The 19,896-nt window shown below is 45.1% G+C and overlaps 1 protein-coding gene across 1 annotated transcript in view; it reads right to left on the bottom strand.

Annotated features, from left to right (window-relative positions):
- NALCN (sodium leak channel, non-selective) overlaps positions 1 to 19,896 on the bottom strand; it is a 1,129,711-nt gene that overhangs the window by 337,036 nt on the left and 772,779 nt on the right. The gene's annotated exons all lie outside the window — the stretch shown is intronic.

The following is a 19,896-nucleotide window of genomic DNA, read 5'->3' as shown; positions in this document are numbered from 1 at the left end:
CCTGTGGCTGCCTCCCCTGCTGCTGCAGTGTTCACTGCTTAAGACTCTTAGCACCACACCCACAACTCCTGGGAAGGGGGATGGGGCTTAAGTCCCTAGAGTTCAGAGTATGGGTTTTCCTATGCTTCCTACTCACAGGCTATCTTAAAGAGCAGGCTACTTTTTATCTTCAATCATTTTTATTGAATATATAAATAATCATGAATAACAATAACAAAATAATACAATTTTAAAATTAATAAATATGTTATCATATACTAATAATTTTCATTACAAAAATAAATTCAATTATAACAATTCCAAGATTCCTATATTTTCTTCTTTTATTCCCACCCCTTTCCCAGGACTGTAAATTAAAACAAATATAATTTAATTTAAAAAAAAAAAAAAAAGTCTAAAAAGTGTCCTAAATGGCTACTTCCCCTCCTTCAGACTGCTGGTCCAATCCCTAATCCTAAGCACCCTGGATTACTGTAATATCATATATTTGGGCTCCTAAAGGAAAACCATCAAACGTCTGAGACTCATTCAAAACATCGCCGTCCGACTAATCTATGGCCTTAAAAAGTCAGACCATATCAGCCCTTACTACAGAAAACTTCACTGGCTGCCAATAGAAGCGAGAGTCATCTTCAAATTTGCCTGCCTCTGCTTCAAAACCTTATCTGGCTCATCCCCGATATATCTGTATCACCACTTTGCGCTCCCAGGCACCAATCGAACGCGCAATGCCTATCTGTTTACTTACCCATCCCCAAAGGGATGCACCTACAAAAGATTCCTTAATAGAACTCTTTCATTCCAAGCTGGCAGATGGACAGATTGCCTGACCACCCTCATCTCATCTGCCCCATCGTACTCTTCCTTCAGGAAATCTCTCAAATCTTACCTCTTTGATAAATTTCTCGAACCCCAACCCTCCAAATAATCAAACTCTACAACCTCTCCTTGCATAGTTATCCACTTCAACCGCATTATACAGTCTCTTGCATCGTATCTTGTTCTTAAGTCGCTCGCACTGTATTTTCACTGTATAAATATCTGCGCTGTAAATGTACAGGCTCTTGCATTGTAAATCTGCATTGTATCTTCGCTGTATAAACACCCATGCTGAATATGTAGAGTCCCCTGCATTGTAAACTGCGCTCAACTGCATAGTACATTCCCTTGCATTGTATCTTTGCTGTGTATGTACAGTCTCTCTTACATTGTAAACGGCTCTGAACTGTTTGTGGTATTGCGGTATACAAAAATAAAGTTATTATTATTATTATTATTACTTGGACAATCAAAAAGCCTGATCATCCAAGTGCCCATAACCAAAGCTGGTTTTAGACGTATCTAAAACCAGCTTAGGCCTTTCTCCTGCCACTAAACGCACAGAGAGAAAAGAGGCGTGTTTAGAGGAGGGGAAAGGGCGGGCGGTGGGCGGGAGGTGGGCCGACCTACACCTAGGCGTGCAGCAGGTATAACCAACCAGGATGGAAACAACAGTAAGAGCTTGGAATCACTATGGGTTAAGCTACCAGCAGGAAATGGAGCAGACATAAAATTGGGACTGTACTATCGCCCGCCAGGACAATCAGAAGCAAATGACCAGGACCTGGAGGCTGAATTGAGGTAGATTTGCAAAAGCGGAAGTGTGGTGGTGATGGGGGATTTCATCTACCCTGGAATAGACTGGAGTATTGGACACTCAAACAGCACGAGGGAAACAAAATTCCTGGAGGCTATGAGGGACTGTTTAATGGAACAATTGGTCATGGAACCAACACGAGGAGATGCCACTTTCGACCTAATCCTCAACGGGCTAGGGGGACCCGCAAAGGAGGTGGTAGTACTAGCGCCACTAGGAAACAGTGATCACAACATGATCCAATGCAAGCTAGCAATAGGAACATCAAAGGTGAAAAGAACCACAACGACAGCACTCAATTTCAGAAAAGGGAATTACGAGGCCATGAGGAAAATGGTGGGAAAGAAACTCAGCAGCAGCTCAAGGAAGATGGAGACCGTAGAAAAAGCCTGGTCCCTACTCAAGGACACGGTGCACAAAGCACAGAATCTGTACGTCCCCAGGTTTAGGAAAGGGTGAAAAAAGAATCGAAAATAAACCCAATGTGGATAACAAATGCAGTGAAAAAGGCGATAAGGGACAAGAAAACATCGTTCAGAAAATGGAAAAAGGACCAAACCAAGGACAACCAGAAGCAGCACAAAAGACACGAAAAGGAATGTCACCGAGTGGTTAGGAAAGCAAAAAGAGAATATGAAGAGAGACTGGCGGGGAAACAAGAAACTTCAAAACATTCTTCAGGTACGTGAAGGGGAAGCAACCGGCCAGGGAGGAAGTGGGACCTTTGGATGATGGAGACAAGAAGGGAGTGGTAAAGGAGGAAAAAGAGATAGCTGACAGGTTAAACAAGTTCTTCTCGTCAGTCTTCACGAGAGAGGACACATCCAATATTCCAGAACCCGAGGAGATCATAAGTGGGGATCAGGATGAAAAGCTGGTCCAACTAGAGGTAAGCCAAGCCCTCTTGCCCCGCGGCACCCCGACCTCCCCGACGACATCGGAGCAGGAGGGAGCCCAAGCCCTTCTGCCCTGGGCACTCGTGGCACCCCGCGACAACATCGGTGCAGGAGGGAGCCCAAGCACTCCTGCCCCGGCAGCCGCGGCACCCCGCGACAACATCAGGCCAGGAGAGAGCCCAAGCCCTCCTGGCCCCAGCAATCCACGACCCCCCACACCGATTACATTTGGGGAAGGAGGGAGCCCAAGCCCTCCTGCCCCGCGGGGCCCCCCAATTACGATCAGGCCAGGAGGGAGCCCAAGCCCTCTTGACCTCTCGCACCCCACCCCCCTACATGATCGGGCAGGAGGGAGCCCAACCCCTCCTGCCCAGTGTGACAAACCCAGCACCAGTACTAGTTCGGTCCCTAATAGGATTGGGTGCAGAAGAGCTGATCAGATTGATTCTGGCGCACAACTTGAGGCTGACCTCCCTTGCCCCTATGATCAGAGCAGTAGTGATCTGGAGCAGAGGCAGGCAGACTGTCAACAGCAGCCTCCGGGCTTTAGGGCAGCTAGAGAAGCCACAAGGAATATAGCTGCATTAGATAAACCCAGGCAGAGAAAAGCTGCTTTAGAGCCAAAGCCCATCCCCCGCTACAGGCTGAAGGGGATTGGCTCTGAGCTGTTTAAAAGCAAGCTGAGACAACCAGGAGGAGGAGGAGCGAGTGACCAGGGTGAGTCACTCCCACAGCCTAAGGCAGGTGAGGAGCTGTGGAGCAGAGCAGGAGAGACAACCGTGCCAGATTGGCCCATGCAGGATTTGGAAGAAATCCTTCCCACTTCAAACTTCCAGATTCCAGACCGTGTGGAAAGCATGGAGGTACAAGTAGCTGGCCCTATGCTAGAGAGCCAGACAGAATGTATGGAAACTGAATGAAGAAAGTGAGTAACTGGGAAACCATTAGTGGTTTGTGGGTTTTTTTCCCCTTTTGCCTATGTTTTTCTGCTGTGCAAACCAAGCCTGAAGAATGTGTTATATGTTTGGGCTTTATGAGTATTTTTGAGTTTAAGAATAATACTTACCTGAATCCTAAACTATTGGATTGGTTTAGAGTCAAGTTTGGGAACAAGAAGCTCAAGATAGAACCTTTAAGTTGGTGTTTTGAACTTTGGAAAATCCTGCCGTGGCTCCCGTTCCTGAGGAGCTAATTAGCTTATCTCTCTCAGCTGTGTGTTTTGCCTGCACGAGGGAGCTGAGGGAAAAGCTGAACTGTTGCAAGAGTGTGCTGTAGCTATATTGCCTAAAGAGTTTGGTTTAATTTGGATTTACAGCAAAGGTTTATTTCAAACTTTATTTGGCTGCTGAAATCTGCTGTTACATGCCTCTGATATTAATACTGAGAGAAAGTTTGAATTATGAGTGAACACCAGGGTAAAGCAATCCTGAGTCAGAGCACATGATTCCAGGAATAACCAACTACAGGAAGTTGCTGTTTTGTTAAAGCTTTATTTTTGCAATTAACTTTATTTTGGAAAACATGCAAAAGTGTTCTTTATTTTATGTTATTTTTTTGACCACCTGGTCAGAATAAACATCATATTCCTATTTGAAGAACTTGGTTTCACTGGTGATATTTGGAAACTCTTTGCTTGCCTTGTCTCTCATAGGCCTAGGCGGTCGCCTAGAGCCACCTGAAAAGTCCTGAAGGTACCCCTGGTTAGAGGGGACACACCAGAATCCTTGTGTTTGTCACACGACAGCCCGCCGCTGCAGAGGGTTTGTGACAGATTTGGTATCAGGAGTGCGGATCTGGTACCTCTTCAGGTGAAGATTTGGGAGTACAAAGGTGGAAATTTTTTTTTTTTTTTCTTTTTTCTACTACTGTTTGGTTTCATGTTGTGAACTGCTTGAGTGGAGTGCCAGTGCATCTTACCTGTGCTGGTGGAAACATTGTTTGGTTCATCGGAACCGGGATTACAAATTCTGCTGAATGGAAGCAGCTTAAACATTGCAGTGCTGTGCAAGGATATCGGTTCCAGTGTCCTGAGTTTGGCGGCTGCAGGAGGTGCGGATAGCAGACCAGGAGACGAGACCATCATCCGGAGCTGGCGAGGAACCAAAAGGGGGACCAGGAGGTCTCTGAAGAAGGGCGGTGCACCCTGTAATGAGCACGCAGGCGATGATTCATCAGTACCTCTGGTAAGCATATTTGACAGAGGGTCTGGTGAAGACAGTTCTGGGGGGAAAGAAACTGAGTGGTATCGCACTTGGATTGTGTGTTTGTGATTTCCCTACAGAGCCAACATGGAGCCGGCAGCGTTAGCAGTGGTGGCAGGAGAACGACAGCGGCAGAATGAGGATCTAAAGAAAGTTCTTGAGACTAGTCATGGACTATGGCAGGCAAGCCAGGAGGCTAGCGAACGTCATCACAGTGACTTTATGCGAGCTATGGAGCAGCAATCTCAAATGATGGGACAGCTGTTGAAAGTGTTAGAGGCGTACATAGATGCCCAAAGTAGGGTAAATATTGTGAGACCTGCTTTTAGAGCACACCCACCCACACCCGTCCCGATACACACATCTGGGGATATAGGACCCAGTGGGAATAGATTTGCTAGAACCCAGGGTAACACCCAGAGGAAATTTACACCTAATACAGGGGTGCAATGTTTCAAGTGTGGGGGAAGAGGACACCGACAGTGGGAATGCAGGCAGAGGAGAGACTGTACCATAACAACTGAGGTAAGGAGGAGCCCTCAGGGGGGTTATGTGCAGAAGGTATGGGTACAAAACAAAGCAGTGACTGCCTTACTAGACACAGGGGCGGAACAGAGTGCTATGGCCAGTGACCTGTGGCAACAGATAAAAGGTGACATCTCGGAAAGCACTAGCCTTAAGGAAGTTGAGATAGGATGTGTCCACGGTGATAAAAAGAAATACCCGGTGCGGATAGTGAATGTGAAGAGTGAAGGGGCAGCGGTATCATTGCAAGTTGCCCTAGTACACAACCTACCATATGCCCTGATATTAGGTCATGATTGGCTAAGAACTCAGGGAGGAGAGTTCCAAGTAGCCGGCCATAATAATATAAGCATACAGGCGGGTAGCCAAATATTAGGGGCATGGACCAAAAGAAAGCAGAATTACCCGAGGAGAGTACGGAGAGGCTGGCAGCCGACATTAAGATGGGTATCAATGTCTGATAAAGCCAAGGCCCCTACTAGAGCTTATGAGCGCGCAGCAGGTTATGACATATATGCGGCTCAAGAGGTAGAGGTGCCCGCTCAGGGGAGAGCAGTAGTATGCACTGACATACAGGTATCACCACCCCCAGGCTCCTATATAAGACTTGCCTCACGGTCAGGTTTGGCAGTGAAGAAGGCTATAGAAGTGGCAGCTGGGGTAATTGATCCCGATTACCGGGGTAATGTTGGAGTAATATTGGTGAATCATGGGTCGGAGCCCTATTGGGTCCGACAGGGGGATTGCATAGCTCAGATGATATGTGAGCGGATCTGGCCAGCAAAATTGCAACAGTGGGTACACTTGCCAGTAACAGGCAGGGGTGCTAAAGGCTTTGGCTCATCCGATAGAGCAATTCCCACAGAGCAAGGTAAGCAGGAACAGCTACCAGGAGAGGCTCAGCAAGGAGTTAGGATAGGACAGAATGGCAGTCAAGAACATAAGATACAGGGAAGTGTCCCAGAAACAATTACACTACACGAACCTCAAAGGAAGGGCAGCGCAGGTATGGAGGAAGTCCTCAAACAAGAACTGAGGGAGTTGAGGGAACAATTAAAGTCCCTGAGGGAGGAAAAGAAACAAGAAATGTATGATCATACACAACAGTCAGCAGAAACCTTTAATAAAGCCCTGATGGAGATGGCTGGGCAACTCTCCCAAATAGGCAAACAGGTAGTTGATAACCAACATCAGCAAGAAGAACTGGGAAAAATCTTAGAAACCCTATCGGGAAAATGGAAAGACAAGGAGGGTGAGACAAGTAAATGGGTAAAGCAAAGTCAAACCGTTGAAACCCAGTTAGGCCAGTATAAATCCCAGTTAAACAGAGTGGAAGAGGGGTTGGGTGACTTACAGGCTCAACTGGAACAGACAAAGGAGGGTGGTATGGAAGAAATATCAGAGGCCGTAGCGGCCTTAGCACACAGGGTATTCAGTCTAGAGGGGTTGGAGTGCACAAGGGGCTTAGATGATTGTGAGTCAAACAAAGTCCCAGTGTTACGGTGGCCTGATGACTTCTGTGATACAAGCCCTAGTCCGAGCACTTCTGATAAAAGAAACAAAAATAGGAAACGCCATTGAATTTATTTAGATTGTCACATATTCCTGAGACAATAGGGACTCCTCAGGGTACAAGTGAGGGTCATCCTTTAAGGGTGGGGGAATGTGACAAACCCAGCACCAGTACTAGTTCGGTCCCTAATAGGATTGGGTGCAGAAGAGCTGATCAGATTGATTCTGGTGCACAACTTGAGGCTGACCTCCCTTGCCCCTATGATCAGAGCAGTAGTGATCTGGAGCAGAGGCAGGCAGACTGTCAACAGCAGCCTCCGGGCTTTAGGGCAGCTAGAGAAGCCACAAGGAATATAGCTGCATTAGATAAACCCAGGCAGAGAAAAGCTGCTTTAGAGCCAAAGCCCATCCCCCGCTACAGGCTGAAGGGGATTGGCTCTGAGCTGTTTAAAAGCAAGCTGAGACAACCAGGAGGAGGAGGAGCGAGTGACCAGGGTGAGTCACTCCCACAGCCTAAGGCAGGTGAGGAGCTGTGGAGCAGAGCAGGAGAGACAACCGTGCAAGATTGGCCCATGCAGGATTTGGAAGAAATCCTTCCCACTTCAAACTTCCAGATTCCAGACCGTGTGGAAAGCATGGAGGTACAAGTAGCTGGCCCTATGCTAGAGAGCCAGACAGAATGTATGGAAACTGAATGAAGAAAGTGAGTAACTGGGAAACCATTAGTGGTTTGTGGGTTTTTTTTCCCTTTTGCCTATGTTTTTCTGCTGTGCAAACCAAGCCTGAAGAATGTGTTATATGTTTGGGCTTTATGAGTATTTTTTAGTTTAAGAATAATACTTACCTGAATCCTAAACTATTGGATTGGTTTAGAGTCAAGTTTGGGAACAAGAAGCTCAAGATAGAACCTTTAAGTTGGTGTTTTGAACTTTGGAAAATCCTGCCGTGGCTCCCGTTCCTGAGGAGCTAATTAGCTTATCTCTCTCAGCTGTGTGTTTTGCCTGCACGAGGGAGCTGAGGGAAAAGCTGAACTGTTGCAAGAGTGTGCTGTAGCTATATTGCCTAAAGAGTTTGGTTTAATTTGGATTTACAGCAAAGGTTTATTTCAAACTTTATTTGGCTGCTGAAATCTGCTGTTACATGCCTCTGATATTAATACTGAGAGAAAGTTTGAATTATGAGTGAACACCAGGGTAAAGCAATCCTGAGTCAGAGCACATGATTCCAGGAATAACCAACTACAGGAAGTTGCTGTTTTGTTAAAGCTTTATTTTTGCAATTAACTTTATTTTGGAAAACATGCAAAAGTGTTCTTTATTTTATGTTACATCTTTTTGACCACCTGGTCAGAATAAACATCATATTCCTATTTGAAGAACTTGGTTTCACTGGTGATATTTGGAAACTCTTTGCTTGCCTTGTCTCTCATAGGCCTAGGCGGTCGCCTAGAGCCACCTGAAAAGTCCTGAAGGTACCCCTGGTTAGAGGGGACACGCCAGAATCTTTGTGTTTGTCACACGACAGCCCGCCGCTGCAGAGGGTTTGTGACACCAGGTGGACCCCCCTATCCTGCACCCCCACTACAATACGGGCAAGAGGGATCCCAGGCTCTCCTGTCCTCGACACAATCCCCCTCCTCCCAACGTCTGCCCCTCCGAACCCCCGATCGGCCCTCACGCCGACTTGCAACCCCCCGCCGACCCCATGACCCCCCAACCCACTCCCCTTCCCCATACCTTCTGTCCGGCCAACGATTTGAGGTACAAGAAAGGGGGTGTAGGTGGGGGTTGTGGGGTCGGCAAGGGGGGTTGCGGGTCGACAGGGGGGCCGATCGGGGGTTCAGGGGGGTGGACATTGGGAGGAGAGGGGTTGTGTCAAGGGTAGGAGGGCTTGGGATCCCTCATGCCCGTATTGTAGTGGGGGGTGGGGATAGGGGGGTCCGCCTGGGCTGGAGGGGTTGGGCTCCCTCCTGCCCGATCGTGTAGGGGGATGGGGGGTGAGAGGTCAGGAGGGCTTGGGCTCCCTCCTGGCCTGATTGTAATCAGGGGGTGGGGGCCCGCAGGGCAGGAGGGCTTGGGCTCCCTCCTGCCCCAAATGTAATCAGCGGGGGGGGGGGGGGGGGGTCGCAGATCGCTGGGGCCAGGAGGGCTTGGACTCTCTCCTGGCCCGATTTTGTCGCGGGGTGCCGCGGTTGGTGGGGCAGGAGGGTTTGGGTCCCTCCTGCCCCGATGTTGTTGCGGGGTGCCACGGGTGCCCGGGGCAGGAGGGCTTGGGCTCCCTCCTGCCCCGATGTTTTTGCGGGGTCCTCCTGCTCCGATGTCATGGGAGGGGGTTGTGGTAGATTCTGTAACCAGTGTTGTTTTTCACAGACACCGGTTACAGACTCCAGCTTTTAGGCGAAGGACTGGCTCCTCCTTCGCCTAAAAGCCCTTGTGTTGGACGTTTGGGGCTTAGGCATTTTTTTGGTTCATTATGGGGTATAAGTGTAGACGTCGTTTGGGTACAAGTGTAGACGTAGTGGTGGTCTGGGCATTTAAACAACTGAATGTAGAGGCAGGCCATTATCAAAACAAGGACGTTTGTTTTGGTTATGGACACTTTCCCTGCTTCTGCTTTCAACGTTTAAGGCCTTAGGCCAAAAAGGGACTTAGATGTTTTTTTTTTATTATGCCCCTGTAAGGTTTTCCAAATAATACACAACTACGTACACTAAGTAATAAAGTATCTAAAAAAGGTTGCCATATATTAAGTAGCTTTCTTCCTTGTTTAATATCCCAATTAGAAAGACACATAGCTTCCATTGTTAACAAATAAAGCATACGAGAACACCATTGTCCATAGTTCAGTATAACTTTCAAACCAGAAAATATAACCCTTCTCAAAAAGCTTTTATAACCTATAGGTATAGGATGTTGAATATCAAATATCCAAAACAAACTGTAACTATTACAATGGCATTTAGTATTCCACGTATTACTAACTCTTAGAAAAAATAACAGTCCAAAAGTGTCTAACTCATTCCCAAAACATATGAGATAGAGTTGCTTTAGAATGCTTACATTTCAAACATGAACCATCAGAAACAACTATTGCTCAATATGCACGCCAAGGTGCTAAATATAATCGACATATATATTTATAACCCATTTCAAAGTAAGAAAGATCAGGTATAAGACCATATAATATTTTCAAAAATTTTTTGATATGATTTCCTTGCAATTTACTTTGTAGTTCAATATTCCAAATCTGAGCTAATTCAGAATAATCTTTTTTTTTAATATAATTTCTTTATTCATTTTTAAACTTACATCAAGTGTACAGTAAATATCAACCAAATATAAAACATCACTTGAAAAATTTTCAATATCATACACCAAGAAGATTTCAACATCATCCTATGAAAATATTTTAAAGAAACTACCAATTGGACATCTAGCCAATATGCCTCTGATAATTTTTCAAATGTACTTACTAATAAAGATGATAACGATAAAGAGGACACGTGGAAGGGCATAATCGAAAGGGACGTCTAAGTCCGTTTATGTCCAACTCGCAAGTCGTCCAAAGTAAAAAAACAACCTAAGACACATTTTCGAAAAATACGTCCCAAATTTTTTTACTTTCGAAAATTGTCTAATTATACGTCCTGCAGATCTGATCGTCCAAGTCGCTAAATTGTCCATCTTTATACCACATTTTTATCTAACTTTTCATCCAAGTCCAAAACGCCTAGAACAAGCCCTGTTGGACGTGGGAGGGGTCTGCAAAGTGATGGACTGAACACCCAGACATGTCACCTAAATAGTGGGGTACCTTACAGGGCACTGCTGTGAACTTCACAAAAAGGGTGCCATGACTTCTCCTCACTATAGCTCCCTTATAGGTCATGGTGAGCCCCCCAAACCACCTCCAGAGTCCCCTAGACCCACTTATCTACCATCCCAATAGCCCTTATGGCTGCAGGAGCCACTTATATGCCAGTACAAAAGGTTTTGGGGGTGTATAGGAGAGTGCACATGTTTAAGTATCAATGCAGTGATTACAGTGGTTTATGGGCATGGGCCCTCCTCTGCATGAGTCCTTAACCCACCCCCAAGACAGATTAAGCCGCCTCTGTACTGGACGACTAGGCTTTCCTATGCCAGGTGGCCAGGTGATGATGGTCTGGAGGCTGAATTTTAAAGGTGTGATTAATATTTTTATGGGGGTGGGGGGGTCGGTGATCACTGGGGTAGTGTGTATGGGGGGTCTGTTTTATGTGTTTGCAGTGCTTTTCTGGTGACTTTAGGTGGGTTTTTGTGACTTAGACCATATGTTTTACATGGTCTAAGTCACAATGTCTAAGTTCCTTCGATCGTGGGCTGTATAGCTTTCGGTTATACATGCTGTATGACTAAGTCTAAGCCGGCCCACGTCCGCCCAACTCCTGTCCTCGATACTCCTCCTGAAACGCCCCATTTAGCTTTGGTCATTCAGCGGCACTATGTAGGCCTAGGTCGTTTAGAAATACGTCCAAAACCCGTTTTTAGTACCGGCACTTGGACGTATTTGGGAAATGATCATACATCATATTCTTAGATACTTGTATGATCATTTCCCAAATACGTCCATAGGCCGGTTTTTGGACGTTTTTCTCTTTCGATTATGAGCCGCATAATATTTGAGTTGTAAATAAGAAAAAATATCTAAATTACATCAATTATGATCAGTATGTAATTGTTTGATCGTAGGCAATGTGCCTTCATCAGTTAAAATTTGATATAAAAATATAATATTCTCTCTTCTTTCTTTCAAAAAATCTACCACAGTCATACCTGGTATAAAAGATCCATTACCATTAATAAAAGTGTAACTTGAAATTTTAATTTCATCTGAGTGCAGACCTGTCACCAAATGGATCTCAGAGGAACAAGTAAAGAAGAATAAGGGTTTCTCAGAACAGCAGCCCCCACTCTAAGAATATGTAAAAGGTAGCTAAAATGATAAGGCTTCCAAAACTGAAGTTCTACTTGTGTCCATGAGAAATAAGATTTAGAGAGGAACCAGTCATGAATATGCCTCATATGACATGATTCTACAAATCTCCTTAAAGACAACAAGCCAAGACCACCTTTAACAATTGGTAAAATCATTTTACATAAAAGGAGATGAGATCGTTTTCCTTGCCAAAGAAACCCTCTAAGCAGTTTAGCCAACTGAGACTCAACTTGTTTTGTAAAAGACAAAGGCAACATTTGATAAATGTATAACCATCCAGGTAAAATTTCCCCATTAATGATATAGTAAAATTTTTCCATGTCAAAAGTCATATTTTGGTTTTATCTAGTAAAGGCTGTACGTTTACTTCATGCCTCTCGTAAAGAGATGTGCATCTAGTTTGCTTTTGAATCCTAGGACGGTCGATTCCGCAATAACCTCCTCTGGGAGAGCATTCCAGGTGTCAACCACTCTTTGTGTGAAGCAAACTTCCTGATATTTGTCCTGAACTTGTCCCCCCTTAGCTTCATTCCATGTCCTCTTGTCCATGTCAAATTGGACAATATAAATAATTTTTTCTGCTCTATTTTGTCGATGTGTTAAAATAATGCACCATTGGACCCGGAAGATGGTAAAGAAGCATTTTATAATATTCTGCAGTATATCCATCAGGTACCTTGCATGTAGCTAAAGATTGTGAAAGGCAGGACCCTGTCTCATTCAGATACTCTACTGCTAACCCTATTCCTGGCAAGCCAGTGCCTATTCCTAAAACAAGAAAGCAAACTGTAAGGTCTGGCAAGCAGACAGCTCACACACCAGAAAGACAGAAAATAAGACAGAGTGCAGCAGCAGCTCAGAATTCCTTCATTTTACCCTATTATTCCTTATCCAAAACTTCAGAAGTAAAAACTCCTTTTAAACCTGCAGCTTTACAAGCTGACACACAGAGGGTTAAAGAAAGGGGAAGAGTCAGCAGGGCTGACGTATATCAAGCAGGGCTAGAGCCCGGGAAGAAAAAAAGCTTCCACAGCTGAGAGTGAGAGGGAGGAGTTGCAAGAACAGGAAGAGCCAGAGCAGCAGGAGAAACGTCAACGCAGAGCTGCAGAGCTGGAAACTCTGCCAGGCACCTTAGGGAACATTGAGAAAAGTTCCAATCCAATGCCACTGCCTCATTTGAAGCTGCTGTCAGGAACTCCCTGGCAAGGCAAGAGTCCATTTCCCAGAGCCAGGTTAGCTTGGGAGGGGGAAAATTCTGAGAAGTTTATATAAGCTGGCTGTGAGAAACGAGGGCTTTAAAGAGGATGGCAGTTTGAGTGCAGAGCTCCTCTCCCTGGACATTCTCACTAAAGATTTTATAACTATTTAATCCCTTCAGTTTAAATAAAGTGATTTCAGATGGCTTCAAGAAAACAACTTACATTGGATACTGTATTTGCTACAGATGGGAAAAGTAAAAGACCAAAACCAAACCCTGTAACACCATCTAACACCATTCCAGCAGGGGAGAGCCGACAGAGGAGGGCTGCAGTCCGGCCATCGGACCAACGGTTGGCTCGGGGGCCCGTTCCAGCGGGGCACCCAACACTGTCTTCACTCCTCCCCCATTCCAGCAGGGGAGAGCTGACGGAGGATGGCTGCAGTCCGGCCATCGGACCAACGGTCGGCTCGGGGGCCCGTTCCAGCAGAGCACCCGACACTGTTCGCTCCTCCCCCATTCCAACAGGGGAGAGCCGACGGAGGAGGGCTGCAGTCCGGCCATCAGACCAACGGTCGGCTCGGGGGCCCGTTCCAGCAGGGCACCCGATACTGTCTTCGCTCCTCCCCCATTCCATCAGGGGAGAGCCGACGGAGGAGGGCTGCAGTCCGGCCATCGGACCAACGGTTGGCTCGGGGGCCCGTTCAAGCTGGACTTCAGTTTTGACTGTTTTGATTTTATTTTCACTTCTTTTTAGTTTATGATATATTTTTTAATCTCACTTATTGTTTTACCACTTATTTTATTTTATCATTCAAATTTCATTTAAATTTCCCCAGAATTCTATTGCTTCAACGGTTCTCCCTCTGCATCTATTCTTATCTCCCCTCTTTTTAACCTTTCAAATTCCTTTAGATCATTGTAATCTTATTAGTATGTTTATTTTCTTATTTTTCTCCTCTATCTCTATTTTCTTTCTTTATTACTCTTCTAATTGTCATTTTTCCTGGTACTTTAGTTAGATTGTGAGCCTTCGGGACAGTAAGGGAATTTCTAAGTACCTATCTTACTTATAATTTTAATGCACCAGTATATTCAATGTAACCCATTCTGGGCTCTTTTGGGAGGACGGGCTAAAAAATTGAATAAATAAATAAAATAAAAATAAATAAATAAAGAGTAGGGGAGGGGAGCCACATTGCAGAGAAGTAGCTCCTATGGAGGTGAATGAACAAGGATTTGAGGATAATACTTTAGACTATGACATGGATTACAGTTGTGAACCAGAGGAAGGATTGTGTGATGAAGGCATGTGGGAATAAACGAGATTTAAATAAGAAATCTTCCTTCTTAAAATTGAAGCAAGGATCCTGTTGCTAAAGAATTTGAAATGGAGATTTGTCTGAGGGTGGGGACAGGTGTGTGAATGAGCTTTGGTGCACTGGAGGAGGAGAGCCCAGTATCACTGCAGGAGAAAGTTAGGTTTAAAACCAGGGTTGTTTCAAGTGCACAAAGATGTCCCTGTCCTGAGACACTGATTAATTGGGAACATGGGAGGTATAGAGTAGAGAATGAAACGGGGAAAAATATGTCTTCTTCACCGTCCAGTCCCCACGACCACCGTCCCTGTCACTACCCCATCCCCGCAACCACTGTCCTCACCCCGTCCCTGTGACCACTGTCCCTGTAGCATCCATACAAGCCTCAGTACTGCAATATTTAGCTTATTCCTTCCTTATAAATCAAAGTTCTGGCTGCTGAACTAGAGAAAGAGATGTTCAGCTGGCAGGGCTTTTTGTTTATAAATTTTTATCAACACAACTAATATACTACTTTATCCTAAAGCAAAAAACAAATAAAATAAATTGAAATTTTATTTTCTATCTTTGTTGTCTGGTTCCTGCTTTTCTCATCTTCTCATTCAATTCCTTCCATCCACTGTCTTCTCTCTGCGTCTTCCATTTGCTCTGTTACTGTGCCTCTCTCTTCATCCCCCCCCAATTGGTCTGGCACCCATCTTCTTCCCTCTGCTCCCCCATAGTCTGGCATCTCTGTCTTCTTCCCTTCTAGCGTCTTCTCCCCACTCTCTGTTCCCCATTTCTCTTTAGCATCTTCTCCCTACTCTGTCTTCCCCATTTCTCTTCAATGTCTTCTCCCCACTCTGTGCCCCATTTCCCTTCAGCATCTTCTCCCCACTCTGTCTTGCCCATTTTCCTTCAGCATCTTCTCCCCACTCTGTCTTGCCCATTTTCCTTCAGCATCTTCTCCCCACTCTCTGGTCCCCCATTTCCTTTCAGCATCTTCTCCCCACTCTGTCTTCCCCATTTCCCTACAGCGTCTTCTCCCCACTCTGTCTTCCTCATTTCCCTTCAGCGTCTTCTCCCCACTCTCTGTTCCCCATTTTTTCCCTTCAGCGTCTTCTCCCCACTCTCTGTTCCCCAATTCCTTTCAGTGTCTGTTCCTCTCCACCTCCCTTCAGTGTCTGTTCCTTTCCACCACCACCCTTCCCTCTCACCACCTCATCACCCTTCAGCACCCCTCGTTGGGTCCGAGAATCTCCTTCCGTCCCCCTTATCTTCACAGCGTGTTAGTTTCCAGCGTAACTTGCTCAAGCCACCGAAGCCTGCCTGCAGTCATGTGCATCTGTGGGCGGAAGATTCTCCTCTGACACAACCAGAATTTGTGTCAGAGGAGAAGCTTCCAGCCCCAGATGCACGCAACTACAGGCAGGCTCCGGCGGCTTGAGAAAGTTACTCTGGAAACTAACGCACTGCGAAGGTAAGGGGGAGGGAGGGAGATAGATTTGGGTAGTAGGTAGGAAGGAGGGAGGGGGCCGTGCATGATGGGTGACCACGCGAGTTCCCTCCCTTAACTGCCGGGACAAGGCCATTCATCGCTTCACAGGGCAGTGGATGGCCTTGTCCCGTACCCGCAGTGAACACTTCCCCCCGTTTCAGCCACTGTGTCATTCTCTAGTGTAGAGGGTCAATTTTTTCTGCAATTGGGTGGAGCTTGTTCCCACACCTACTGGCCCCAGCTAGATAGTCAGGGCAGTACGGTGAGAGCTCTTTGGAGCTGGGCACAAGAGAGTGTCCTTTATTTGACTGTGGATAGTAGTAACAGTTTGAGAATTGAGTGTAGGCAGGAACGCTGCCTAGAGTTGCTTGTGGGCAAGAAGAAGCAAACTTTGGTCCTATTTGCAAAGGCTGCTTGAACTATGTTAGAGCAACAGCCCAGGGAACAAAAGCTGTGAAATAAGTTTGCTATTTTTGAATGAAGAATATTGAAATTCTGAACTGTTGGAGATATTTGAAAAATTTGCTGTATTTTTGAAGCTTGGACTGTGTTAGAAGCAGCAAAGGGGATTTTGCTGCCAGTTTTACTGTATAAAGAAATTTCAAGGAAAATAAATCTTTTGTTTTTGAAAGTGCAAGAAAAAGGATTGTTTATTTTGGTGAAACCTGTACACCTTATTGGCACTCTGTGCAGACTAGTTCCAAGCGTGCGTGGTAGGGCTTGACCCTGCCAGAAAATGTAATCATTTGTTGTATTTCTATCGCCCGTAAGGCCTTGTTTAAAGAATTTAACATCTGAAAAGTATTTTTAGCCCCGCATCTTCCAAATACGTCTGTATCAATGAGGATTGGGAAGTTGAATCTGCTGTATAAAAACGGGAGAAATAATTATAAAAAGCTTGAGATATATTATCAGTGTTATTAGTAATATTCCCATCTGAAAAACAAATAGTGTGAATCAATCTTGATCCATTCCAAGTCTTGGTTAAACGTGCAAGATATTGTCCAGGATGATTTCTAAAACGGAAAAAAACGAAATCTTCTATAGATGGCATTACGCTTGGTTCTTTCATGTAATAAAGTGTTCAAGGCTATCTTCGCTGTCAACACTCCTTTATGTGTCATTGTGGGATGATGTAAATAAGTCTTTTTAGCTTTTTGAAATTGACGCTCAAATGAAATAATTTTCGATGCAATTCTTCAATTTCTTGGAGCTACATAAGCAATGATGTGTCCCCTAATTACTGCATACTTTGTCAATGAGTGTACACATGGGTAAAATGTGGACAGAATGCATAATTACACACATAGGGCTAGATTCAGTAAATGGCACCCAAAGTTAGGCACAGCCATCCAAGAAATTGACTCTTGGAATCCACAGATAAGATGAAAATCCAAACCAAACATCTGTGGAGACTGATGTTGTTGATATAGATTTTATTAGAACAAAAGAGTCAATACAATATCCACAACTTGATATAAGAAACCCAACACGAACCTTGTTTCAAACTAAATGTCTTCCTCAGGGGTCCAAATGCGGTGTCTTCAAAATTTTGTAGATATAAAACCTATGCCCAATGGAAATGTCAAGCGACTTGCCTCACACCGCTCCTACTGCCATTGCCGCAATCTTCCTGTCTCTGACGTAAGAGAGAGGAAAATGGCAGTGGTAGTGGGAGCGGTGTGAGGCTAGTCGCTTGACTTCTCTATTGGGCGTAGATTTTATTGAAGGGTATAACAAATTTTAATAAAACTTGAAACTCTGCACCAATAGTTAGGACCACATTCGATTAGTAGCATTGCAAGCATCTTTGAGAGGACATACATGTAGGCAGAGCTTGGACAAAACATGGGCTTGTCCATGTGTGTACCTTATAGAATTCATTAAAGTGCACACGGAGTTTGTCACATTTATATGCCCATTCACGCCTATTATTGACTTGCCATAAATGGGCATGCATACATTTTTGTACATCAATTTTAGTTTGCACTAGTATTCTATAATGGCTTCTGGGTGTCCAGCTGGCATTATAGAATTAGCTCAAATTGTACTGCATCAGGGCACCAAATGTGGGCACCAATTTATAGAATTGCCACCATAGATTATATAATCCTATAATTTACCAATGTTCATTTGAAATGATTTTCCAAGTACCTAGGTATCTGATGTTTTTTGTAAGATCCGGCCTTCAAAAATCCTGCCTAGATATGTACTTTAAAAGTACACACTTAACATAGTGTCACACCTGTGCCTATAAAGGAAATGCTGCAGTGACCAGAAAGTAGGGATAAAGATATAGGCCAGGCTTTGAGGAGGGATAAAGATAGGCCCAGAGCACTGCAGCACCAGAACATCCTTTAAATACTAGTTCTAAAACTGTCAAATTGCCTAGAACCTGTTCAGATTTTCAAAGGAAACTGACATCAGGGAAAGGTCAGGAACTACCGGTCCCAGCATGCCCCAGGGTGTGAAGTATACAAACTACGGCTAGTATGGCTAAGACAACCAGCCCAGGTGGGAAGAGCTGTAATCAGCTAAGAGCAACCCAGAAGGTAGTTAACATGAGACACGGTAGCTCAGCTGGTGTGAGTGCTAATCAACACAGTGTGGAAGAAAAGGGAGTGGCTGCTAGGAAGTAGGGGAAGCCCACATCATCTCCCAGAGCAAGACTGACTGATATGGAAAGGAGTTTATTCCAGTACAGGGCTGGAAAGCAGCCACCCACTCTCAAATTGTCCAGGTATAAGCTCCTAATACTGAATTAGCTACTGATAGTGAAGACATTGAAATGGAGCAAAATGCTCTGGAGGAAGCAAATGCCTGGAAAATGGAGTCTGTTGAGTGTGGGGGATGGGCTAATGTACTGTGTTTCCCCGAAAATAAGACCTACCCTGAAAATAAGCCCTAGCATCATTTTCGGGGTAGGTCTTAATATAAGCCCTACCCCAAAAATAAACCCTAGTCCCGGGATTTGCCAGCAGCAGCGCTTCTCCAACCCCCCCATCCCCACCGTGCAGCCAAACCCATGCTGACCCTCCATCCGAACCCCGACGACTGCGAGCAAGCCCTACATACCTCCCTCCAAAGCAGTGTCAGGCCGACAGCACTCTAAACAGGCTGCTTCGGCCTTCTCTGCTGGGGAATTCCCTCTGCCATGTTACTGATGAGTAACAGGCAGAGGGAATTCCCTGATGGACAAGGCTGAAGCAGTCTGTTTAGAGTGCTGCCGGCCCAACACTGCTTTGGAGGGAGGTATGTAAGGCTCACTCACAGTCAGTGGGGTTCGGATGGGAGGGAAGGATGGAGGGTCAGTGGAGGGATGCTCAAGGGTTCTGCTGCACAAGGGATGGGAGGGAGGAAAGGATAGAAGCTGGGCAAGGGTTCTGCTGCACAGGGGGATGGGAGGCAGGGAAGGAAAGATGCTGCATATGTGGGGGAGAGAAAGGAAAGAGGAAGAATTGAAGTGAAGGAGAGGAAGGGAGAGATGATCATGTACATACCCCAAAAATAAGACCTAGTGCGCTTTTTGGGTCCAAAATTAATATAAGACACTGTCTTATTTTCAGGGAAACACAGTAGAAGGCATGGAACTGAGTTAGGAGCTGCCATATAGTAAAGGTGCTTGCTGATAAAGAGGAAAAGATGGGGGTTTAAAGCCACTGTGCCCTGCACCTTGGGTTATCAAGGGTAAGCTGCAGGAAGAGTTTTGAAAGAAAGGCAGCAAGACTGTTCAAAACCTTGCCAAAACCCAGAGGCCAATAAGGTATTGTTTTGGCATGATTTGTTTGTTTCACCTTCTGCTGAAGTAGTTTGCTAAGATGCAGTCATTTTGAATGATGTTTTTTTTTCTTTTGCCTTGTATGAAAACTTTTGAGGCAGCCAGTTTATTTTGTGGATTTTCTGTGGGTGGGGAACCTGAAGATTTGGTTCCTTTATGGGAGGTGAAATCCCAAGCTTGGGGAAGTAATATTCCTGGTTTCTCCCCAAGCACTGGCAATTAAGTACTGGGTGAAGAACTTGTGCTACAAACAACTTGTGGGTTTTTTTTTGTTGTTGTTTGTTTGATTTATCTGGTTTTGTATTGTTTGACTAAACCGGAAGCAGTGGAAGAAAAGGTGAAGTTTGAACTGAGTATAATATGTTTTTTCTTTGTTT

The sequence above is a fragment of the Geotrypetes seraphini genome, chromosome 6 (assembly GCF_902459505.1).
Source record: "Geotrypetes seraphini chromosome 6, aGeoSer1.1, whole genome shotgun sequence".
In the NCBI taxonomy this organism is placed as follows: domain Eukaryota; kingdom Metazoa; phylum Chordata; class Amphibia; order Gymnophiona; family Dermophiidae; genus Geotrypetes; species Geotrypetes seraphini.
Note: the sequence above shows the minus strand (reverse complement) of the source record. Positions and strands in the feature narration are given on the sequence as shown.